The 27245-nt window shown below is 39.6% G+C and overlaps 1 protein-coding gene across 3 annotated transcripts in view; it reads right to left on the bottom strand.

The window, feature by feature from the left end:
- Nucleotides 1–27245, bottom strand: part of NCALD (neurocalcin delta) — a 476133-nt gene that overhangs the window by 352920 nt on the left and 95968 nt on the right. For 2 of the 3 annotated variants that reach the window (XR_001882851.1, XR_001882849.1), the window contains exon 2: nt 10206–10258. The gene's annotated coding sequence lies outside the window, so the exon portion shown is untranslated. Of the gene's footprint in view, nt 1–10205; nt 10259–26321; nt 26344–27245 lie in introns of those variants that run through there. The other variant, XR_001882850.1, reaches the window with a different exon arrangement.

Below are 27245 nucleotides of genomic sequence, written 5' to 3'. Positions count from 1 at the left end.
ATATCTAAGAATATACAGTAATTATGACATCATAAAGTCTGAGCTTTTTAAATTTGGTTTTTTAATTAAAATTTTATTCTTTAGCTTTTGCTGTGACTTCAACTGTAAAAGTCTTTCATGAGGATTACATTGGTTAAATATAAACATAAGAATAAGTTGAGTGTTGAGCAGGAAAACAGTAACAGCAACAGAAAGAAGTTTAAATTGTTCATTTGGGCCTTCAAATACACTTAGCCTGAAAAACCAGGAAGAGTAAAAGGAGAGCTGTCGGCCTGTGGGAAAGAACAGCAACTTTGGCTTTCCTGGTAAGGCAAAATCACCTCCAGCATGGGGGTCTCTCTGACGTCTCCCTAGAGATAATAATTTTCCTTTACTTGAAAGTAATGAACAATTATCAGGTGATGGGGATTTCCTCTTCTTCATTGTGTGTGTGGGTATGTTTATACCATATAAGATTACATCAGGAAACGCTATGGAGGTCACTATACACACGAACCAATGAGCATCTCAATCATTTCTATGTATGTACAAGAAAGTTAATAATTTCAACCAAATGATCTTCATAAATCCCATGAATGAGCTGTGAATTTCTTCAGGGAAGGATGCACAAGAGAAATGTCATGTCTGGTCCCTTTTTTACCATGTAGTTGAGGAGGCAAAGACAGACCCACAGGAAACATGGACAGGAGACATTGTTTGATCTCTCTTGACCCTTACCTACTCTTCATTTCTTTCTTGACCTCATGGAATCCTCTTTGACTTCTACCCATCCACCATATCCATTAACCACTTTCTCCATCTTTATGGTCAACCCCTACTCCCCCGACACAGACACAGATACATCTTCGTCTCCTTCCTTCTGTGCCCAATCTGAGAATGTTATGAACTCTCCATAGATCCTCAATATTCTTCTCCTCTTACGTTTTCAAACCTGGATCAATCCTGCATTCTTTATTCCGTTCCAAAACTGATAACTCCAGGAGAAAAGCTACACAACCTTATAAATCCCTTTGAAGAAGTCATGGGGTCTCACTTGAGAATGTTAATTTCCCAGTTAGGATGTAAGTTTCTTGAGGACAGAAACTGTGTCCCATACTTCTTTGTTAAGCCCAAGAGTACCCTTGAAGGCTCAAAAAATATTTGATGTAATGAATTAACGCTAGAAATAAGGAACTAGAAAGGTCAGTGCTCATTTGACAATCTTATGTATAAAACTTTCCTACCTAGTTTATGTGTAAATAAACACATAAAGTAGGTATGTGCTATTCCAAAATAATTCAAAAACATAGCCTCAGAAAGGACTACTACCTAAAATTAGCTTGTAAAATTATTCTGTGAATTTCAGAGTTGTAAAACTCTTCAAACTTATTTTATAACTCAAAATATTTTCTAATTTAAGATCATCCTTCCTGTTAGTTAAAGCAGTGTATTGAGATCTTACTATACTGTATGAGAAACCACATTTAAAGTTTCACCAAATGGAAATTCATCTTCAGTTCATATTTGTATCTCTCCCATGGAAAAACAAAAGGGTCTTTCCATGTTAGTCAGAAAGACAAATATCAAAGCAATCCTGAAATATCTCATTTCAGGGAGAAGAAAGTCAACATTCGTATGAGGCAATGGCCACTGTGAGGTGTAAAGTTTCAATGGGACATTGCCCCGAAGGAGTCCTGGGTACTTTGAGTCCACACTGGGAATGCAGAATGCTCTTCCCTTAAGTCAGTGGCAAACTGGTCTCAGCTGTGTGGGGACTACTGCTCTGCCAAGCAAACTGTGCTGCAGGTCATGAACCTCATACCAGCTTGGCAGGAACAAGCCCAAATGTCGCCTGATTCTCCTACAAATGTAATAATATCCAACAAGCAACTGATTGGACAGCACACGATGTCATTTTCTCTAATTAAGGAACTCTCAAGAAAAACCAAAATAGCGACAGAGCACTGTCAGCAAAGCAATCAGTGGCGACAATTAGCTGTCAATTCCAACTCCTGGGCTGAGCCTCGGGTAGGGAGCCGGGCTAGTTGCTAAGAGTTTCCAAATCAGCATTACATCAGGAGTCAAAGACGACAAGGACATAAGGAGAGGCCAGAGCCTACTATACACCAACAGCGCCTGCCTCAAACTCTCCTCTAGTGCGGGGAGTAGCAGGATATGTAATCATAGAAGTTACTGCCCAGTCATCTGCATTTGCTTGTTTGTTTGTGTCTTGAGAAGAAACGCAGAGGGATCTAATGATGAATCATGCAGTGAGCTTCTGAAACAGCTGAAGGCCTAGCGGCTGTGGTCCTTGCTGTTTTTTTACCCTGAGTCACCCTTCCTCTTTACCTGAAACAAGTCTACCCATTCTCTAAGATCTATAGGCAGTTCATCCCATCTCCTTTAAAAGGGCTTCATGACTACAAAACACACATGAATTTTCCCTTTTCTCAGCTCCCATAGCAGATCACCACATTGCAAGGTCATTAGTAGCAGGAGTTGAGTAAACATATAAAGCAACTAATATAATACAGTTGGCACAATATGTAATAATATATAACAATCAGATATGTTTATATATACACACATACACTCACACACACACACATAAATATATACCCTCACACGCATACATATATAATTATTAGCAGAAGCATCATTCTCTCCATCTCAACGTTCCTACTACCTGGGCACATAAAACAAAATGTTTATCTTCTTGAAACTACTAGAAGGTGATTCTTCCACCTCACTACATCCCTCCATGCTCCCTCAAGGGAGTGAATTGAATTGCTGAGCCTGAGAGTGGGTAAGCGCATGGTGGGCTAGGTACCTCCCCTTCTCTCTATTTCTAGTCTCAGCAGCACATATTTTTCTATTCCATGAAAGAAGATTTCAGCAATCGAAGTAATAGGAGGCGTCATTATAGATGAACCTGTTTATAATTTAAGCTCATTCTCCAATACAGCAGCACTGGTCCTACCACTAATCTTTAGCTCCCTGTTGGTCTGATGTCTACATTTAGTTCTCCATCCATAGCAAGCCCAGCTCCAGTTGCTTTTGCAGAAAGAATATGCCCAACTTAAAGATACATTTCTCAGCCTCCTTTGCAGCTCAGGGTGACCATTGAGATTATGCCAGAATTCACTGGCCAGGGCAACCAGAACTCTTTACCTGGGCTGACTCCACTGGGAGGCATGACCTGGTGCCCTTCTCTGGCTACCTGCTTGGAACACATATGTAATGGTCCCAAAATGAACAAGATATGTTAAAAAAAAAATTAATGATGTTGCCAGAATGTTTTGACTTCATGTCTCTCACTAAGTGGGGAAAGGAAAGAGCTTAAAATACCTGAGTCCAAAAACAAAAGAAAAGATAAAAGAAGAGCAGGTGCTTTAATCCAGAAATCATGGCTAGCATTTTCTATGGAATTAAAAGAAAGAGAACAGCTTAAGAATTTGGACAAATGTAAAATTAACCTTTATCAAGAGTTGAGAAAACTAGAATTTTGGCAGCACACTCCCTTCACTGAAGAACAAGATACTCAAAGTCAGGAAGATTAAGAAGTTGAGAGCTCTTGGCAAGAACCTTGTCGGAGGAATGGGTCCTTGCTACGACCCTGTGAGCCAGGTTTTTGAAGCATCAATAGCAACTTCATGCAGGAACGTGTTTCTTAAGCTGAGACCAATATGGAGAGGGCAGAATTGCCCTAGGAAGCAGGCTTCATGTGGGTCTCTGTCCATTTGGGCTGCTATAATAATATACCATAGACTGCAAGCTTATAAGCAACACTTATTGCTCACAGTTCTGGAGGCTGGGAAGTCTCAGATCAAAGTGCCAGCAGATTCGGAATCTGGTGAGGGTCCTATTCCTGATTTATAGATGGTGCCTTCCTGCTATGTCCTTACATGATGGAAGGGGCAAAATTCCCATAGGTTTTTTTTTTTATTAGGGTATGAATTCCATTCATGAGGGCCCCACTTTCATGATCTAATCGTCTCCCAAAGACTCTCACCTCTTAAAACCATCTCTTTGGGGGTTGGGTTTCAACATATGAATTCTGGGGGGTATACAAATGATCCCCTCATAGCAATAGGTCTAAAAGAAATCTCTTTATGAGAGAAAGCACCAGAAAATCCCTGCTACAAGAAAGAGTTTTAAATGCTAGGAGCACAGAGCTCAAAAAAAAAGTTTAAAAGTAGTAAGTTTTAAATAAGCATATCAATGATAATTGTTCAATTAAATTGATAATTTAACTAGAAAATGCATTTAAATGCCTTAATTCTGTGCACTGTACCCCCCACCCCACCAGGTTATCCTTACAGTAGAGTTACCTTCACAATATTTTGACTTTGAAAGATTTTAATCTCATTAAATATAAAGTCGACTACAAAAAACACAGAAACCATGATTACGTAAAACACCGCATCTAGTACATTCTAGACATTCTAGTACACAAGAATCGTTCAGGGATCTTGCTGAAATGCAGATCCTGATTCATCAGGTCTGAGATAGGACCTGTGATTCTCCATTTCTAACAGGATCTCAGTGGGTGCAGATGCTGCTGGCCCCTGGACCACCCCTGGAATACCAAGGGTGTAGACGGTTAATATAACTGAGCTGAAAGTTGAAGTGATGCTCCCAAGATGGCTAGGAAATCAATAAGTTGTGGAATTAGAATGATGCACTTCTCGACCCATAGACATTAGTAGTCCTTCTTTAAGATCTTTAACTGTACACCCCTCTTCTGAGAAGCTGCAAACTTCTCCAGAATGCCCATTCTACTGTCTCATTTTTGTATTTTTTTCATTGTTCTCCTTTTCATCACCCTGTCTTGAAGATATTTATGGCAAGGAGAAGCCAATCTTCCTCTCTCCCTTACCCCAGACCTCAGAATAAAGCTATTCTATTGCAATATTCCTGGCATTGTAGCCATATATTTCTACAAAGGAACAAAGAAAAATGCCAAACACAGTCAATCCAATAAAAGAATAAAATTTAAGTCCTCTCAGTTTTCCTATTAAGTTTTAGATTGTGGTTTTATTGATTCGGTTTCCATTCATTTTTGACTGGCAATTGTATTTACAACCAAAATTTTCCTTTAAGCCAGTGACTCTTAAAAATTTGCAACACAGTTCTACATCCATGTAAGATACAGAAAACCACAGAGAACATCACTCTCATCCTAACAACAAGAAAAGCCTCATAATCAACAAAATCATAATTGTATTGAACCCATTAGAGAGCTAAGGACACAAGGCAACCAAGTGAACTAAGTTTACCAAGAGTGGCATGCCCTTCCAAGGAGAAAGGGGTCACACAAACTGTCCCCTTTGGCAGGGCACAGTAGAAAGAGGCAGCCATCATGAAAGCAGGAATAAGAAAATAGCTAAAATGTTAATGAATTTCTAAAAGGCAAATGTGGGCAAGTATGAAAGTATCCCTGGGAGCCTCAGAAACATGAGATGAGCCCCAGCTCTCTCTCAAGCTTTTTCCCAGGGTTCTGCAATGAACACTCATTAAAAAGAAGGGTGGGGCTGGAGACTGGGGAGTTCTCCTTTTAGTAGGGCAGAGGCAAGTAATGCTTCTTCCATCTACTTCCCAAACTTTATTTCATATTAAGCAAAAGCTTTCAACAACTGGCAGAGGACCAAAACACCTTCCCAGCCCCAAGGTCCAAGCAAAAATCCACTGATTCTTGGAAAGGGGTACAAGCAAAAGCCTGCCATCTGCCCTAAGGGAAGGACAAGAAACTTGCAGGTCCAGGATCCTGTGCTGACACAAACAAGAGGTCTGTTACCAGTGAGGGAGGGGCAGGAAACTCTCTCCCACACAAAACACTCCACAGATACAAGGCAAAGGTTGGCTGCCTTGAAGAGAAGCAGGAACACTAACAAAGCCCCAGTCCCAAGGCCCAGAAACATAAGGCCTACCTAAGAATGAGGCTGGCCCAGTTGAACTGAGAACTTACCACCACCACCACAGCTCTGCCTAGTACAATGAACAAGAGCAATCTACTGCTAGCAGAAGAGCACAAACACGGAGAGAGAGGTCCCCTTTGTGGAGCAAGGGTGAAGAGTCTGCTGAAAACTGAGGATGGAGCTTAGACATGTAGAAAAACACTCTGGAATGCCACTGCATAAGGTCACTGCAGTCCACCATTGGAGAACTTTGGAATCATAGTTACGTGAAGGTAACTATGGTAATCACAAATTCAACTCCACCCAAACTCAGTACTAATTACCAATCTTGTTGTTAACTACTAACAAGATTGACTCAACTCTTCATATCAACAATCTTACAGAAGAAAAAGTATGCCCAATTCTGAGTAGCAATATTATTTATTATCTACTGCTGTTCTACAAACACTTTCCAACACGCAATCAAAATTACAAGACACTCAAAAAAGCAAAAACAAAAAGCCCTCAACTCATTGTCAAAATAAAGCAATCAACAGAGCTAGAAAGAGAGATGGCCTGGATTTTAGAACAATCAGAGACTTTAAAATAGCTATGATTAATATGTTAAAGGCTTTCATAGAAAAGGAGGATAAAATGCAAGAAAAGATAAAGCATCTTAGATGAGAGAGGGGAAGTATAGAAAATAAACAAACTTAAAGATAGATTAATAGAAACTTTATCCAAGTTGAAATCAAAAGAGAAAGAATATTTTTAACAAAAAGATCATGCAAGAGCTGTCAAACAGTATAAAATGGTCTAATATGCATATAATTAGAGTACCAAAGAGGGGAGAGAAAGATAGAGGTGTCAAAGTAATTAAAATGGGGAAAGAGTAGCTTTTTCAATATGTGATGCTGGAAAATTTAGACATCCATATAAAAAGTTATTCTTGACCCTTACCTCACAAAAGACATAAAAAATTACCTCAAAATGGATCATATAACTAAATACAAAGCTTAAGCTTTAAAATTTCTAGAAAAAATAAGAAAATCTTTGCATCCTTCATTTTAGCAAAGATTTCCTAAATAGTACTTAAAACTACTCTTCCAGGCTGGGTGCAGTGGCTTACACCTGTAATCCCAACACTTTGGGAAGCTGAGGCGGGTGGGTCACCTGAGGTCAGGTGTTTGAGACCAGCCTGGCAAACATGGTGAACTCCCGTCTCTACTAAAATGTAAAATTAGCTGGGTGTGGTGGTGGGCACCTGTAATCCCAGCTACTTGGGAGACTGATGTAAGAGAATTGCTTGAACCTGAGAGGCAGAGGTTGCAGTGAGCCAAGATAGAGCCACTGCACTCCAGCCTACGTGACAGAGCAAGACTCCGNTACCTCAAAATGGATCATATAACTAAATACAAAGCTTAAGCTTTAAAATTTCTAGAAAAAATAAGAAAATCTTTGCATCCTTCATTTTAGCAAAGATTTCCTAAATAGTACTTAAAACTACTCTTCCAGGCTGGGTGCAGTGGCTTACACCTGTAATCCCAACACTTTGGGAAGCTGAGGCGGGTGGGTCACCTGAGGTCAGGTGTTTGAGACCAGCCTGGCAAACATGGTGAACTCCCGTCTCTACTAAAAATGTAAAAATTAGCTGGGTGTGGTGGTGGGCACCTGTAATCCCAGCTACTTGGGAGACTGATGTAAGAGAATTGCTTGAACCTGAGAGGCAGAGGTTGCAGTGAGCCAAGATAGAGCCACTGCACTCCAGCCTACGTGACAGAGCAAGACTCCGTCTCAAGAAAAAAAAAAAAAATACTCTTCCACTTTTAAAATTGATAAACTGAAATTCACCAAAATGTACAACTTTCTACTCTTTGGATGATACTTTTAGGACTTTTAAAGAAATAAACTAGACACTGAGAAAAGTATTTGCAAAGCACATATTTAATAAAGTATTTGTATCCAGAATATATTCTAATTAGCTACATATCATTAAGACAAATAATTTTTAAATGGGTGAATGATTTGAACAGACACTTTATCAAAGAAGATATGCAGATGGCAAAGTAGCACATGAAAAGGTGTTCAACATCATTAGGGAAATGAAAATTAAAGCTATGATGAGATAACACTATACACTCAAATTGCTAAAATTACAAAGAGTGATAATACCAAGTGCTAGAGAAGCTATGGAGCAACTAAAACTTTCATATATTGCTGATTGGAATGTAAAATGGCACAGTCCTTTTGGAAACGGTTTGGGGGATTTTTAAAAATAATGTTTAACATATATTTGCTATGCTTTCCATATGATACAATAATCCCACTCCTAGTAATTTACCCAAGAGAAAGGAACACATATGTCCACACAAAGGCCTGTTCATGAATCTTTGTAGCAGCTTTATTCCTAGTAGCTAAATACTGTAAACAACCCAAATCTTCATCATTTGGTTAATGGATAAACTTGTGGTATACCACACAATGGAATTCTTCTACTCAACAATAAAAAGGAACAAACCACTGTTACTTATAACAGCATGGATGAATCTCAAAAAAAAAAAAAAAAAAAAAAACACCCCAAGTGAAAAAATCTGAAACAAAGGCTGCATACTATATGATGTCATTTATATATTCTGGAAAAAAGAGAAGCAGAGAGCCAAATCTAGATTGTGGTTGTCAAGGGCTACAGGTAGAGGGAGTAGATTTACTACAAAGGTGTACATTTTCAAGTGTTAGATACATTCTACCTCTTGATTGTGAGGTAAAACAATGATTACATACATTTTTCAAAATGTATCAAACCATATATTTTAAGAGAATGAATTTTCCATGTGTTAATCCTACCTCAGTAACCCTAACCAAAATAGACATATAGTGCTATGGCAAAATAATGGGGCTTGGTCAACTGGATCTTCACATGGAAAAAAATTAATCTTGACCTTATACTTCACACCATGTACAATGAAATCAATTCCAGACATATTATAGATTGAAATGTAAAGGTAAAATAATATATGAAATTCATAAAATAATGAACTTTTGTTCATAAAAAAGAGTAAAAAACCACAGAAAAAGAGATGATATTTGTAACACATATATCCTACCAAGGATATATCTAAAATATATATTATCAAAATGCCTACAACTCAATAAGAAAGACAATTTAATTTTAAAACAACCCAATGTTTTCACATTTTAAGACCTGAAGGGGCTTCTCACAAAACAAGATACCCAAATGGCCAATTAATATATGAAATGGTGCCCCACCTCATTAGTCTATAGGGAAACGCAAATTTAAACAATATGATGCTATTACATACCCACCAGAAGAGCTTAACTTAAAAAAACAAAACAAAAAAACAGAAAACACCTTGTTTTGGAAAATATGTGGACTAATTAGAACCCCCATACACTCCTGATTATAGTATAAATTTTTTAATTAATGCAACCATCTTTGAAAACAGTTTGATAGTATCTACTAAAGCTGAACATATGCCTGCCTTATGATCCAGAAATTCCCCTCCTGCATATGTATTCAACAGAAATATGTATATGTAACTGAAACCATAACAAAACTGACTCAAGAAGAAATAGAAAACCTAAATAAATCAGTTAGTAAAATTTCTTTCCTCAAAGAAAACATCTGGCCCAAACTGTTTTACTGTCAAGTTCCAGTATACATTTAAGTAGCAAGTAATTTCAGTATTTTGAAAACTATTCCTGACAAGAAAAATCACAGAAAGATTTTAGTCAATCTCATTTATGACTAAAACTTAGCAAATTGTATCTAGCTAAGTATAGAAAAGACAACACATCATTACAAAGTTGGTTTTATCTCAGCAATGCAAGGTAGCTTAACATTAGAAAATCCATTAATGTAAACTAAAATTAACAAATGAAAGCATAAACATCATTTGATCATCTCAGTGGATATAGAATAGCATTTAATAAAATTCAACATATATTTATAATAGAGACTTTTACCAAACTGGGAATAGAAGAGAACATCTTAAGGTGATAATGAATATTTTTAAAATACTTCCATCAAATGAATGTGCCATAATTAATTTAATACAATTTACCTACTATTGGATATTTACATTCTCTCCTTTTCATTTTGTATTATTTTACTATCATAATGTATGCTGTGATGAACATTTTTGTGCATGTCAAGTTACCAGTGCCTCAATTTCCTCATGTATAAGATGGAAGTAAGACTCAAAAGGCTAAAATGAGGATTACATAGAATGTTAGGTTTATGTATGTCTTAAGGAATCTTGGGAGAAAACTGTTGTTTACAAACCTAAGAAAAACTTGTTCTATACTTACCTGGTGTTGGATCTCTCACAGCACACTGCAGGCTCAAGTCAGAAGAAATCACTCTGTCAAAAATAAAATTATTGTCTTAGCTTATCAGGAACTAGGAAGAATCATTAAAAAGTCTAAATACATCTAATAGAGTTCTGTTAATATATATAAAACACAAATTTTAAGTCTTAGCATTGTATCACACTTTAATATGCCACTATTTCTTTCTTTATTATTGGTTCTACATTGGTTCTGATTGTTTCTAAAATCAGAATATAATATCTGCAGAATGCAATCAGTGATGGGGATTATTGCTTGCTCCAAGATTCCCTTGTATCATTTGCTATTGTCCTCTCATCCCACTTCCATCCCGCTAATCAAGTGAGTATGACTACTACCATGCTTGCTTCATCTGACTGTGATATATAGCACTTCAGTTCTGCACAGTAGTCAGAGTGATCATTCTAAAATTTAAGCATAATACTCTTCTCCTGGAACCCCTTCCACAACTTTCTCTTGCCCTGTGGATAAAAGCCAAACTCCTTGCCATGACATCTAAGGTACTTCATCATTTAACATCCGCCTACTTCTGTAGTCTCATCTCTCATCTCTGCACCATTTCCTGAGCTCCAGCTACTTCACACTTCCTTCAGTTCCACCTCACCTCTTGCCAGCGCCCAGTGTTCATACACACTGCTCCCTTGGCCAGGACTAACTTTCCTCCTTCCCCACTCACCTCCACCTGACTAATTCCTACTTGTCCTTCCATTCTCCACTTAAGTGTTGCTCCTCCAGTCAAGTCATCTGCCGCACTTGACCATCTTAAGGTCATTTATTAACACTCCCAAAGAACACTGCACTTTTTCTTTTGTAACATCATATATACAAATATATATTCAGTATTTCTTGTCTTCCCTGTGAGTTCACAGATCATGTCTGTGTCTTTCACAGCTGGATCCTCAATGCCTAGACCAGGACTGGTCTCACAGAAGATGTTTAATAAATATTTTTTGAGCAAAAGAATTAATAGAGACATCCTCAGTCCTTAGCTTTCCAATCCATCTTTTGATTCACATTGATAATTTAATAAGCTTCCTACCATATTTCATTAATTAGGACTCACTGATTGTAGAAACAATACTATTTTATATGCCAATTATAAAGAAAGAAGTGGGCCGGGCGCGGTGGCTCAAGCCTGTAATCCCAGCACTTTGGGAGGCCGAGACGGGTGGATCACGAGGTCAGGAGATCGAGACCATCCTGGCTAACACCGTGAAACCCCGTCTCTACTAAAAAATACAAAAAACTAGCCAGGCGAGGTGGTGGGCGCCTGTAGTCCCAGCTACTCAGGAGGCTGAGGCAGGAGAATGGCATAAACCCGGGAGGCGGAGCTTGCAGTGAGCTGAGATCCGGCCACTGCACTCCAGCCTGGGCCATAGAGCGAGACTCCGTCTCAAAAAAAAAAAAAAGAAAGAAGTGGTGGCACATTATAGTGTGATACAATGCTAAGACTTAAAATTTTATTTTATACATATTAAAAGAGCTCTATTAGACTTTTTTGGATTTTTATGATGCCCATATAAAAGGAAAATATAAAGATATAAGTGAAATAAATTGGCTTAGGTATTCACACTCAGAACCACAGTATTAACAGGGCACCAAGCTGAGATGGGTGTAGGTCAATGAGCCCACAGCCTCTAGCCAAGCCCTGGCACCAGGTGCCTCCACCATGGGGAAAGAGATACTTTCTGACCTTCCGCTAGCCCAGTAAATGACAGTGAACTCCCAGCAGAGACTCTTCTCCCTAACTACTTTTTTGTCCTATTAAAATACCATTTTTTAAGGACACAGTTTTTTGATACACAGAAGTTGCTTAGGCGTGCACCATCACATTGAAGTAGAGAGGACAGGAGTGCCAGAGGTCTCCTAATCCCCATCCAGCACTCTAGGACTCAGGATATCAGGTTGGAAATACTCAGCCATGTCTGGGAACATGAGGAGGAAAGAGACACAACCAGAAAAGCCATAGCCCTCCTGTGACTCAGTTTCCTCATCTGTAAAATGGACATACAGAATTAGATGATGTATTTGTACAGGGTCCCAGCAGAAAAGAGATGATACACTCAAATGGGAGCTTTAGTGCAGAGGACGATTTACACAGTGTGAACAGGGTTAAGGGAACCACCAAGAGGGGGTGATGCAGGTGCCTCCCATTGGCCAAATCCAAATAGAAACCAGAGGTCAGGGGAGCCCATTGAGGGGATCCATGGAGACCAGCCTCCCTGGATCCAGAACAGTGTGGAAAAGGGGGAGGGTGGGTCTGAAAGGACAAATGGAGACTCCCCAGCACAGATCATCTCTGAGTCCCCACAGAACAGAATAATCCAGTATTCTATGATCATTTCAATAAAGCGTTAAGCTTTGCAACAGCAAGAAGAGATTTATGTCTATTCCAAAGACTTGAGGAAAATCCACCAGGATGCAATTTTTCATCATTCCATGTGCTTAGCTCAGATGACTGCACTCTCTTGCAGTTCTTGGAAATGGTTCAGATTGAGAACACCCCACTATACAGACCCTGTTTTTCTCTAATTGAGCTCTTAAAATGTAGGGGCATTCTGTTTTGAGCTAGTATTGATGTTTCCTCTGGTCTCATCCTCCAGATCCTTTTCAGAAACGGGTTCTTGCAGTGTCCACAACCTCACAGAAAACAGGTTCCAGCAGGAGCAAAACAAAGGCTTTGGCTTTCTAAGCCAAGCCCCTAGAGTCTCAGAACACAGTCAACATGATGAACTACAGCCATACTTACCACTCCTCCCACACATCCAGACCAGAAACCATTCATTTCTGCTGGGAGAAGGTATGGAGAGAAAGGTAGAACTGTGTAGTCATGGTGGTTCCTGAGAAAGAGGCTTCTGGTGAATCCATTTCCCCCCATCCAAGCCAGTAAATGGTAAGCACCACATGTGTTTTGTCCTCTTTCCCCCTCACAACTCATTTTTAAAACTCTCATTCTTTCCCTTGACTGGGCCAGTGCTCCAGGTATCACCCACCCCATCACACACCCTCCCTTCAGTGGCAACCAAGTCCCATTAGCACTCCCAAGTCATGGGGTGCTTGGTCCTAAGGCCAAGGTATGAAATTTGTCATTTCAAAAATCAAAGATCCTTTCAAAAATTTCATTTGAATAAATAACTGCTTCTAAAGAAGTTCCTAGCATCACCCGCCCTAAAGGCCCAGGCAGTGACGCTGACCACAGTTTCTAGCATCTGTTCTTTCCTGAATTTAGAGATGATGCTATGCTCCAAAGCACAGAGGTTTTTGTTGTAACCATTATACTGAAGCCCAACTAGGCAACACTGGCCATTAGAGAGAGGTCATACTGTGCCATGAAAGCGCTCTTAGAATAGAGAGGAATCACACTGGGTTAGAACGAAAACTCATTTAGAATAAAACAAAAATAAGTTTTCAGAGAAAACATCTCTATTTTCTTTCAAATGAGTCAGATGATTTTATAAAGTGAATGAAGACTTTGATTTCTGGCAAAAATTAATTAATTAATTAATTAATATAAAATAAAAGGAAGAGAGAGGCTGCCCATTCCCAAGGGGGAATCTAGCAGGGGCAGGGAGTTCAGCATATTGACCTTGACCAAATTGTGTAATCTCTCTGTCTCATTTTTCTCATTGGCAAAAATGCCAGGGATTTGGATTAAAACAGTTATTGAGGTCCCTTCCAGTTCTAAGAATATATGGCCTTCAAGCTAGGAAAGGGGCTTTCCACTTCCGAGACCAAGGATTTGCCATAGAAAAATGAAATAAAAAAGGAAGGTCTGCTATTATCAGCCAACCAGGGCTCTAGTCTGACAAATAACAGAAAAGAAGTGTTGTGTGGATCTTGTCATCATGGTGGCTTGACCCGTCCTAGCTGTGTTTCCATCTCAATGATACAATACAAATGGGCTATTCCAGGCATCTCAAGAATGCCCCAACCATAAAAGGAATTTTCCTAAATGGCCCCTCTGTGACATTACACAGAACTCCTCTTTACATGGCAGTTTCACCCAGCTTCAGATTCAACTCTAGATGAAAATATTACAATTGGATGATTTGACAAGTGCTGAATCTAATCCTTGTTGCTCTTTTGCCAGAGTTCTTATAAAGAAGAATGCCAGATGTTGTACTTGTATATTTCATGGGTAACTGAATGGGAAAAAAACAGAACACAGCAAACCTAATTGTGACATTTAACTGCTTTTGAAAACCCACAATATATAAACATACCAGAAATACCATATTTTAAAAAAACTGTGGCAAAGTCAAATGTCTCTCAAACACACACAAAAAAGCCTGTCATGAGTAATTCCGAATAAAGTAATCTGTCAGTTGTAAAATGCAAGTACTCCTTTATAAATAGTTTGCATGCTTCCAACTTGCTTAATAAATACCATGTTAATAGACCAAAAATATTCAGAGAGAACATCTGCAAGCCCAGGGAACATTAACTAATCAGTTGCTTATGTAACATCAGGCTGGATCTCCCTTATCATTTATTGGGTACAAATCAAACTTATCGGGGCACTTATCAGGGGCAAATCAAAACACCATCGATTGCCCAAAACAATTCCTTTTCTTGCTATCCTTTTCCACTCATCACATAGCCAGGAGCCTGAACACCATTTAATACTCCATTTCCTCCTCCTCTCATCCATAACCAAATCCCGTAGATAGTGACTACTGAGGAACTTTGTCTTCTGGTCTCCACCCATTTTCATTGCCTTAATTAAGCCTTCATCCTCTACCTATTGGACAACTGCAAGATCCTCCAGCCTTCAGCATCTTCAAGTAATTCATTCATCTTTGAGATTTCTCTTTCTTAAATACACTTTTGATACATCACCCCTCTGATCATACTCACCCTTCAATGGCTCCCTGTTGCTTCTAAGAAGAATTCAAAATTCAACACGATGTCCTCCCTCACACCCCATATTCCAGCATTGTCAAGTTGTTTCATTTTCCAATTATCAGGATACTTTGTTCTCCATGTCCTAACAAACCAACTGCTCCCCATCCCAACTCCAAAAGAGCCCATCTAACAATTATGGTTTTTTTTTTTTCAAGAGGAAAACTTCTTTCCTGGGCCCTGTATGACCTGTCCCTTGCCTCTCAACCTGACACTACCCTCCTCTCGGGCTCAACTCTAGCTGTGCCAGCCCTCTGTAGGTTCTGCTTTCTTCCTCAGTGGAGACATTTCAACATGGAGACCCCTTGCTAGCTACTCTTCATTCACCTAACTTGAACTCATTCTTCAGGTTCATTATTTGACTCAGGGTCAATGTGACTCTCTCAGTGAGACCTCCCATCATGCCCACCCCAAAAGGAAATTTGGTCTTTGCTACATACTCTTCACTATTCTTTTCCTTCATTGCATTTATCACAACGGATGGTTATATATTTAATATTGAGGTTATTATTTCAAAGCTCATCACCCACAATGAATACTCACTTCTGTGAAGTAGAGATGGTTAAGGTTCAAAGTTCATCCCCAGAGGCTAGCACAGTGCCTAGTACTCAATAAAAGTTTAAAAATCAATGAGTAGTAGCTCCAGCCTTACTCCATGTGTACATAATATTCTGTTCTCCCCAACCATGCAGGTAGAAAAGTCCACTGCCTCCCTAGCAACTCACCTGTGCCCTGAACAGAATTAAATTGGAGTACCCATGATATATAATGCATTTCCATCTTATTCTTTTTTCTACTAGACTACAAACTTCCTGTAGGCAAAAATCATTTTATATCTTTGAGGCATGTGGATCCTTAAGTATAACAAAAGGTGTGCAGAGGGGGAACGTATGTCTACAGGTATACATTTTGGGGGGTGCAACAAGAATAGCAGTGTATTAGTCCATTCCCATGCTGCTATAAGGACATACTTGAGACCGGGTAATTTATAAAGAAAAGAGGTTTAATTGACTCACAGTTCCACAGGGCTGGGGAGGCCTCAGGAAACTTATAATCATGGTAGGGGAAGCAAATACATCCTTCTTCACACAGCAGCAGGAAGGAGAAGTATAAGCAAAAGCAGGGAAAGCCCCTTATAAAACCATCAGATATTGTAAGAACTCACTCACTGAGAGTAACTACACCAATGATTCAATTGTCTCCCACCAGATCCCACCTGCAACACATGGGAACTACAATTCAAGATGAGATTTGGGTGGGGACACAGCCAAACCATATCATTCTGCCCCTGGCCCTTCCCAAATCTCATGTCCTCACAATTCAAAACACAATTATGCCTTTCCAACAGTCCCCCAAAGTCTCAATTCATTCTAGCATTAACCCAAAAGTCCAAGTCCAAAGTCTTATCTGAGATGAGGCAAGTTCCTTCCATCTATGAGCTTGTAAAATCAAAAGCAAGTTATTACTTCCTAGATATAATATAGGTACAGAAATCAGGTAAATGCACCCATCCCAAATGGGAGAAATTGGCCAAAGCAAAGGAGTTAAAGGCCCCATACAACTCTGAAATCTAACAAGGCAGTAATTAAATTTTAAAGCTCCAAAATAATCTCCCTTGACTCCGTATCTCACATCCAGATCACGCTGTTGCAAGAGGTGGGCTCCCATGGCCTTGGGCAGCTCCACCTCTGTAGCTTTGCAGGGTACAGCCACCCTGTCAGCTAACTTCACAGGTTGGTGTTGAGTGCCTGTGGCTTTTTCAGGCACACAGTGTAAGCTGTCAGTGGATCTACTATTCTAAGTTCTGAAGAACAGTGGCCCTCTTCTCACAGCTCCACTAGGCAGTACCCCAGTGGAGGCTCTGACCCCACATTTCCCTTCTGTACTACCCTAACAAAGGTTCTCCATGAGGGCTCTGCCCCTGCAGTAAACTTATGCCTGGACATCCAGGCATTTCCATACATCCTCTGAAATCTAGACAGAGGTTCTCAAACCACGATTCTTGACTTCTGTGCACCCAAAGGCCCAATACCACGTGAAAGCTGCCAAGGCTTGGGGCTTGCACCCTCTGAAACAACAGTCTGAGCTGTATGTTGTCTCCTTTTAGCCAAGGCTGGAGCTGCAGCAGCTGAGATGCAGGGCACCATGTCCCAAGACTGCACAAGGCAGGGAGGCCCTGGGTTTGGCCCACAAAATCATTTTTCCCTCCTAGGCATCCAGACCTTTGATGGGAGGGGCTGTTGTGAAGGTGTCTGACATGCCATGGTGACATTTCCCTATTATCTTGGTGATTAACATTCAGCTCCTCATTATTTGAGCAAATTTCTGCAGCAGGCTTGAATTTCTCCCCCCAAAATAGTTCTTTTCTATTGTATCATCAGGCTGCAAATTTTCCAAACTTTTATGATCTGCTTCCTCTTGAACACTTTGCCACTTAGAAATTTCTTCCGCCAGATGCCCTGTATCATCTCTCTCAAGTTCAAAGTTCCACAGATCTCTAGGACAGGGGCAAAATGTCGCCAGTTTCTTTGCATAGCAAGAGTGACCTTTACTTTAGTTCCCAACCAGTTCCCCATCTCCATTTGAGACCACTTCTGCCTGGACTTCATTGTTCATATCACTATCAGCATTTTGGTCAAAACCATTCAACAAGTCTCTAGGAAGTTTCAAACTTTTCCATATCTTCCTATCTTCTGAGCCCTCCAAACTGTTCCAACCTCTACCTGTTACCCAGTTCCAAAGTGGCTCCCACATTTTTGGGTATCTTTACAGCAGTGCCTCACACCCAGTACCAATTTACTGTAATAGTCAATTCTCATGCTGCTATAAGGAGATATCTGAGACTGGGTAATCTATAAAGGAAAGAGGTTTAATTGACTCACAGTTCTGCAGGGCTGGGGAGGCCTCAGGAAATTTACAATCATAGTGGAAGTGGATACAAACACACCCTTCTTCACACAGCGGCAGGAAGGGGAAGTATGAGCAAAAGTGGGGAAAGGCCCTTATAAATTCATCAGATCTTGTGAGAACTCATTCACTATCCAAAGACCAGCAGCATGGGGGTAATTGCCCCCATGATTCAATTACCTCCCACTGGGTCCCTCCCATGACACATGGGGATTATGGGAACTGTAGTATTTCAAGATAAGATTTGGATTCTGGATCCCAAACAAGTTTAAGGAAATTTGAATATGGATTATATTTGAGATGATTTTGTGAAATTATTATCTTAGGTGTAGTAATGATATTGTTTACATAGAAAAATGTCCTTATTTTGAGGAGCATGTAGAAGTATTGAAGGGTGAAGTATCATGATATCCTCATCTACATTCAAGCAGTTCAGGAAAAGAATATGAACAGTTATGCATACATCTTACTTAAACACAAAGTTGAATCTATGTGTATATACAGGAAGAAAGCAAGAGAAAGAAAGCAAATGTAGCAAAATGAAGACAGTATGACTATGTGCTATTTTCTATCAACTTTTCTGTAGGCTAATTTTTTAAATAAAAAGGAATGCAAGTAAATAAAGCAAGCCTCTTTCACATGTGAACTAAATATTCTACACAATGCCCAAGTATGCTCCTTTGAAGTTCTAAATGCACTAGCCACTGAGGGGGAACAATGCCTGCAGCCGTCATGTAGGGAAGGATTGTTTATCAAACCCTGGGGGATCCCCACCTTCTGATGGGAAAATAATAGCCCCCGGGCAGTGCCATTAGGAAGACTATCTCTGGGAGGAATCAAAACTAATCTGGTTAGCATTTCCTGATAACCCAGGCAAAGTGGTCCCTGCCCCAACACAAGCCAGTCTCTTTTCTGCTAATTCCTTTGCCCACCATATGTGAATTACACTGCTCTTTGTGTTAAGTGACCAGAGATTAAAAGATGAGTATGATGCAGCCCCAACCTTCTGGTCATTTGTTCCAAAAGTGACCATTTAATTCATTGTCCAAACCAAGATAATTTTGAGAGTAAAAGGGGGGTACTAACCAGACAAGGTGCTGAGATAACAGGTATAAACTGGGAGTGTCCCAGGAAAATTTGGATGTATAGTTGTCACCCCAGAGTGGTGACAAACACATAAATAATAGCAACAACAGCTAGTCACATAACAAAATAATATAAAGAAACTGTCATGAAGACATTGCCTGGGAATTCGGAGGAGTGATATTTCTTTGAAGGAATCAGGAAGGACTTCATGGAAGAGTAGGAATTTTAAAATAATGATAGGATCTCTGCAGATACAGATAGAAGAGAAAGCCATTCTGGATAGAAGAAACTGTGTGAGCAAAGACCAAAGTAGTAAAATGTAGGGTATACCAGGAAAGTAGAGGCAACTAAAATAGCTGATCTGAAGAGATGTCCATAGGAAAGACAGGGAGATGGGCCTGGAGAGGTAAAAATGGAATCATGGTGGAAAGTGTATACTTAATCCAACAGGCAACAGGAAGTCACTAAGTGTTTTTGAGGGAGACAGGAATAAATCTGTGGAGGGCCCTGAATGTCAGGCAAAAGACTTAAAGCCAGAGAATCAGATCTTTTACAGAGGGAAGGATCTTCTACAATAGAACTCGTAAGTGAAAATCTGTATTACTCAGCCTGCAAACATGAATACTATAAGCCAAAATAAATAGTCACAGACATTGATGTCATAAGCTTTTCAAAATCACCTTTATTCTTTCTTGTGAGTGATTCTGTTTCGTGTGCTGGGCCAAGTATTACTTCTCCTGTCAATGTTTCATCATAAAAACCTCCACAGCCCTATTTCCATAAAGTCGCTGTCACAGTAACAAAAATGAGAGAGTTAAAATGTTCAGAACTGGCCAAGCTAGAGATGAAAACCAAAAACACAGCATTCGAGCTGAAGGAAAAACAGGTCACTAAAAGGGGAGGGATGTGATAAGCTTGCGGTCAGGATGCGAAATTACATTTTGAAGTCACAGCTCACTTTAATGCAAGTCCTTCTACTGCATGCAAAGAAGCCTGAAGCACTCTCACATTTAATAAGATTAATTATATTATTCCTAAAGTTTATTTATAGCTCTTTACTGGGTTGCATAGCAAATTTCAGGGGGAAATGTTAAAAGGCAGGTTTTCAACTATTTTCAATTTTATTCCGGATATTTGACTAGACAAGAACACATGCCTCCTAAAAGAATAAGTTATTCTAGAGAAAACTATTAATATCAGATATTTCCAGAAAAGGTGAACAACACTGGTGAGGCAATCTCATTTCCAGAGGAGAATGGCTCAACAGGAAGCCAGCGTTCTGGTCTCTAAAGACAAAGCCAGCAATATTTGTAAACAGAAACCATGTATTCCCTTTCTATAGAGGGTGTGCCCCACTCTTCAAAACATATTCCCTGGTCATGTAAGGCCATGAATGAATCAGAGAAAGGCCTGAGCTGGAGAAGTAGTTCTTGATTTTTCAGTTCACAAGAGTTTTATATCCACAAAGAACATCCAAGAATAACATCCAGGAAAAAACAAACAGAAGCCAACTTTCAAAGGCTTCCACTGGTCAAAGATGCAATAATTTGAGCTTTCAGAAAGATAACTGCAATTAAATGGAAGCCATTAAAAATGCTTAAGTCCCCAAGTTCATGTATGTGCATAAACCTTTGGAGGATGAAAGAGAACCAACTTATTATTATGAAACCTGGTCAATAAAAAGAATAAAATATTTATCTTGTCTCTCTGTATGAACTATATCACTGGGTAACCAAAAAGTGAATAAGGGGCTGGGCACAGTGGCTCATGCCTGTAATCCCAGCACTTTTGGAGGTGGGCAGATCACTTGAGGTCAGGAATTCAAGACGAGCCTGGCCAACATGGCGAAACCCCATCTCTACTAAAAATATAAAAATTAGCTGGATGTAGTGGTGCATGCCTGTAATCCCAGCTACTTGGGAGGCTGAGGCATAAGAATCACTTGAACCCAGGAGGTGGAGGTTGCAGTGAGCTGGTATCACACCACTGCACTCCAGCCTGGGAAACAGAGTGAGACTCCATCACAAAAAATAATAAATAAATAAATAAATAAATAAATAAATAAATAAATAAATAAAATATAAAGTAGACAAAGGGAAGCAATTATTTGTATCCCAAGTGATAAATGCAAAAAAAAATGTCGACGGGGAATATCATCATCTTAGGAGCCCCAATAACTAAATGAATCTAAGTATTAACCATTGTTAATATTACAAAAAGACAAACAACACAAATGTTATATGTTTCCTGATGGAAAAACACACCTAAAATCTTGCCAAAGGAATTGCACCTGAGTTTGATCAAACCTCAAATTCCAGCCACTACACTGCAGGAAATACAGAGGAACACAATGAAATGTACCATAAGATTGCAATCAGCAAAATCTAGCCTATGAGAAACTCTAAAGTCAGAAGGCTGGGTTCATCCACAGACAAACAATAAGGAAAAAGAAAGGGATGGAGCAGGAATGCACAAATTAAAAGAATGGTATACCAACATTCATTAAATGAGCAGAACTAAGCTACAGTACCTAGGGATGCATAGCTGGGCAACTGATATAAAAGTCCAGGTAATGGTTACTTATGAAGTGAAGGGGGTTATGATGGAGATGGGTCACACAGAAGAGACTTCTAGGGAGGCTGGTGAAGTTCTCTTTCCTGGCCTGAATGGTAGTTACAAATGTGTTTGCTTTATGGTAATTCACTATGTTACATATTTGATTTGCAGTGGGGGTTATATCTGTGTTTTATTTTATAATGATGTAGTTTGATTTAGAAAGAGTAAAGAAAAATATGTCCATCAAACTCCTTGAAAACATGAAAAATCTGATCACTTTCAAAGGTATAACAGGTAAATAAGGCAATAATAATTCCTATTGAAGGAAGGTGAGCAAAAATATATTCAATAAATTGCTATGATCAATATTAGAAAAAAGTTAGCTAGGAAGAAATAGAATTTGAGTATGAAAACATGAAGCGAAACATGTTCATTAATCGTAGAACTCTGTGGCCTCTGATCTCTCTGTGATCCCTGGAGGTGTAGTTCATTTCCCCATGTACAAAAGGGGATTGTGTCCAAGCCTAGAGCAAGCCCTATGTAAGAATCATGGCTTTGAGTACTAGAGTTTTGGAGCAAAACCAGCCTCTTCTGCTAATTTTCTCTCTCTGAGTAAGAGCTGCTGATTTTTCCCCTTGAAAGCATATTCTCAGGCTCTTGTGGAGACAGAACTCCTGCCCTAGGACACTAGATGACCATATGAGCTGAGCTGCCCACCATAAACTAACAGGTCATCATTTAATTGACCAAACCATAAAATCAGCTAAGTGAAGTCACACTCTGTCACCAAGTAGAAGTGGTATATAAGATGGGTCTGTAGCAAGTCCTATGGATACAAGTAAGCCATATGATTCGATGGCTCAGATTCCTATGGCCACCTACTCCTGATACATTGCTTCCTCTCTCTCAACCCACACCTATGGCTTCAAAAGGAGTTCCCTGTAACCAGACGATGATAGGGGAAAAAAAGACTCGGACACGTTTTGCATATGATACTCCATTATACATCAGCAACAGCTAGAAGTAGGCTGTTTTATATCCACTCAGGGGTGGCCCTGAAAAATAGTGGAGAGAGAAAATCCTCCCAGTTGGTAGAACTTCATAACACATCTGGATATCTGTTTTGTCTAGACTGAAAGATGGCCAGAAGTACAAATCTACACTAACTCATACATAATGGATAATGATTTGGCCAGATGGTCATTGACTTGGAAAGAACAGAATTGAAAATTGCTAAAAAGGAGGACGGAGGAATAGGCAGATGGATGACCTCTTGGAAAAGGCAATGAGTGGGAAATATTTGTATCTCATGTGCATGTTCACAAAACAACGTCCACTGCAGAGAAGGCTGTGGATAATCAGGGGAACAAGATAACATATTCTGAGATGTCAGCCAGCCATTTCTTCCCAGCCACCCTAGTAACTTCTCCATAGATTTATCTTCTGAGTGGTCATGACAGTAATCAAAGAGTCTACGTGTAGGCTCACCACAGTGAATCTGGCTAGCACCATTACTGTGTGTTCACCCTGCGAACAGCAGGGGCCAGCAATGAGTCCAGGTGGACTATTTAGCCGTGCTATAGTGGGTGAACTACACTGGATTCTTTCCATTATGAAGTGGGCAAAGATTTGTTCTCAGGGAAATCAACATTTCCTCTGGATATGGGTTTGCCTTTTCCAAGTACCACCAATTACATACTTAGAAAATGCTTTATTTACCATTGTGGCACCACTTATGACATCACTTCTGATCAAGGCGCTAATTTCACAACAGAAAAGTGCAGCAATTGACTTGCAGCCACAGAATTCTCTAGTCCTGCCATATATTCCATCATCCAGAAGCAGCTGACCTGGTAGAATGATGGAATCACCTACTGAAGGCTCAATTGTCACTAACTGGGAGGTAAACTCTTGAAAGTTTATGGCACTATATCTTACAGGATGAAGTACATGCTTTGAATCAACAACCCTCAGAGAGTGGTATTCCTCCCATATCTATAATACATGGGTCGGAGAATCAAAAATTAAAATGGGAGAGTCTATTCTAACTACTATGCCTAATACGCTAGTCACAAAAATGTTGCTACCTGTGCCTAAGATTTTGGGCTCTGCTGGTTTAAAGTTATTCATTTCTAAGAAAAGAAAAGCCAGCTGCAGAAACCAGAATGGTTCCACTGAACTAGAATTTGAGATTACCACTTGGTCATTCAGACTCCTTAAGCCATTGTACAAACAAAAATGGTTCTACTGTGCTAACTGGGGTCCCAATTACTAAGCTATAATAAGATTGTTGCTGGATAATGGGGGCATTAAGAAAGATGTCTGTAATCCAGAGGATTCTCTGTGGTGCCTTTTTACTTCCATGTCCGGTAGTAAAGTTAATAGAAGATTTCACTACACCAACAAAGGAGGGATGACTAAGGACACAGACTTTTCAGGAGTAAAGATTTGCATCAGCCCTTCAGAAAAAGAATCCTCACCAACCAAGGGGTTAAAGAGAAAAGCACATGGGAGTTGATAAGGAAAGAAAGAAGACATATAGATATATAAAAATGTAAATCCTAGATCTTTCTTGCTTGCTCTCTCTCTCCTCCCTCTAAATACACACACACACACATACACACACACACACACACACACACACACGCAGCTTTGTGATCAGCTACAGAAGTGAGGACTATAGCAACTATGTATATTTTCTTCCTTGTACATATCTGTGTATAGAACTCACTTTCCCCTTTTTCCTTTCCCCAAGTGTGTCTGTTATACAAGGAGTGTGTCATATAAGTTAACTACAAACTAGGTGGTTAACTTTACAATTTAGTCTTGTAAGTTACATGATAAATGGGATTTTGATTAACCTGTAAGGGGAATTAACATCATCAACATATAAATGTAAATGCACCGACTAATGGCACTTCGTATCCCCCTTATCAGGGAACTAGTGAGCATGGCTTCATTTGTACAAAGGATAATTGCATCAACAGAAGCATTATACTGTTGCTGTTGTTGCTTTGTCAAGTTTATATATGGGTGGAGGGCTGCGTATAGATGAAAAGGAGACAAAGGGGTGGACTGTGCCTAACAGTGTATTGCCAACCCAAATTCACATTCATCCTTATACCTTCCACTATACTGATGGGGAAAGAAAGTAGCATGCCACATTTCTCAGAATAACTCACCAATTGGCTTCTTATTGGGCTTTGTCATGGGAGCACTAGCAGGATATTGTAAGACTGGAAGAAGGGAGGAGTGTTTTTGTTTCTTTGGGCTTCTGGCAGTGCCTTCAATGGCAGTGGCAGTGATGACATCATGGTTAGCTAGTGTGGGCTTCTGGGCTGCTGCTCAGCATCCTTGGTTTAATAGCAGAAGTGGACCGTGAGACAACTGAAAGCAGGGACTGTCTTAAACTTATGTGTCCCTGACAGTGCTTGGCCTAGGGCTAACCTCACAGTAGGCACACTTATAAGTGTATAGTAGTGTTCATTGTATTCACATTGTTGTGTAATGAACCTCTAGAACTTCTTCATCTTGCAAATCTGCAAGTCTATACCCAATAAACAATAACATTCCTATTCCCTCTGCCCTTAGCCCCGGTAACCACCATCCTATTTTCTATTTCTATGAATTTCACTACTTTAGATAAGTACACACATGGTTTTTAAAATCTTATGTAAGTGTAGAATCTCCAAGAGTTGCAAACGATACTAGAAGTAACCTAGTGCAAGGTCTCACCCAGTGCATGGGCCCCACCTTTTTCATCTTAAATTCAGTAACATACTTTTTGATCACCTGGTCTCTGCTGGAAGAATCTCAGTGACTGCTTCAAAAAGGTGAGCCATGCTATGGGGGGACTCTTCTTGTAATAACAAAGTTATTCCTCATATTAACCCAAAATGGTGACCTTTTACCCATTGATAGTGGTCTATTTTCTAGAACAGAACACATTCCCTCCCTCTTCCAAAGTTTAAGTGTTTTTATGTTATTTTAAAAATATATTTGTATCACACTTGCTTTAGCCTGCCATGAGACAATGATTCACATGGAGAAAATCAGAGAACACAAAGAATATCAACTTCTGTTGAGATTCAACACTCAGTAACAGTGCACTGTGTAGCCAGAGGTCTCCATAGTCCAGAGAAAGGCAACAGAATCCAGGAGCTAATTAAAAGAGTGAATTGTTTGTTCCTGAGGCCCTCTGCTTGACCAGGCTTTTAAAAATAAATATTCTTCCACATGTCCATGAGATTACTGACAGTTTCTCATTAGGTAGCTACTTATCTCTTTAATGAACCAAAAGATTCTCTCCCAGGTAGTTACAATATTTACCACAATTGCAAAGATAAAAATTTTCACTAATAGAATTTCATTCACAAAAGGCTCCTCATTCAAAATGATTTCTGAAGTTGCAGAGGCAGGACATGGTCATGTTCTTGCACCATTTCTAGCGACATTCATGGCAACCCTTTCCCCAACTAATTGCACATGTTACTTATATCACAAAATCATATTGTTGCTATAGAAACATAGCCAAATAATAATAATAAACAGTTTGAAGAACACAGAGACTATGACAAAATATCTCTAGTAGAAGATCAGAAGCTGGTCAGGAATGGTGGCTCATACCTGTAATCCCAGCGCTTTGAGAGGCTAAGGTAGGAAGACTGCTTGAGGCCAGGAGTTCAAAACCAGCCTGGTCAACATAGCAAGGCCCATCTCTACAAAAAAAAAAAAAAAAAACTAATTAATTAATTTAATTAAATTAGCCAGGTATAATCATGCCCACCTGTAGTCCTAGCTACTCAGGGGGCTGAGGCAGGAGGATCACTGAGCCCAGGAGTTTGAGGTTGCAGTGTGCAGTGTCCTGAGATCTAACCACTGCACTCCAGCCTGGGCGACTGAAAAAAATATATATATATACACACACACACACATATATATATAACCTAATATATATATCATTATATATTTTTTCACTTAAAAGAGAAAAGTAAAAATAAGTAAAGTTCAGGAAGCAATAATTTATAAAGAATAAATGTAAACTGCTAAACATATGGAAAAATATACATCTAGCTTGCAATCAAAGAAATGCCAATCAAAATAACATAAGAGGCTGGGCATGGTGGCTCATGCCTGTAATCCCAGCACTTTGGGAGGCCGAGGTGGGAGGACCGATCATCTGAGATCAGGAGTTTGAGACCAGCCTGGCTAACATGGTGAAACCCCATTTCTACTAAAACTACAAAAATTAGCTAGGCGTGGTGGTGGTGCATGCCTGTAATCCCAACTACTCAGGAGGCTGGGGCAAGAGAATCCCTTAAATCCTGGAGGCAGAGGCAGCAGTGAGCTGAGGTCATGCCACTGCACTCCAGCCTGGGTGATGGAGTGAGACTCTATCTCAGAAAAACAACAACAAATATAAAATATAAGATACTACCATTGCCTTGACACATGAGGATAAGGGGAAACACACACTCAATATCGCAGTTGGAAGTACCAATTGGTCAACTTTTTATAAGATTAATTTCCCAAAAAAGTAACAGAAATCTG

The sequence above is a fragment of the Rhinopithecus bieti genome, unplaced genomic scaffold (genome assembly GCF_001698545.2).
Source record: "Rhinopithecus bieti isolate Rb0 unplaced genomic scaffold, ASM169854v2 scaffold_47952, whole genome shotgun sequence".
Classification (NCBI taxonomy): domain Eukaryota; kingdom Metazoa; phylum Chordata; class Mammalia; order Primates; family Cercopithecidae; genus Rhinopithecus; species Rhinopithecus bieti.
The sequence above is the reverse complement of the archived record's forward strand: the minus strand, read 5'-3'. Positions and strand labels throughout refer to the sequence as shown.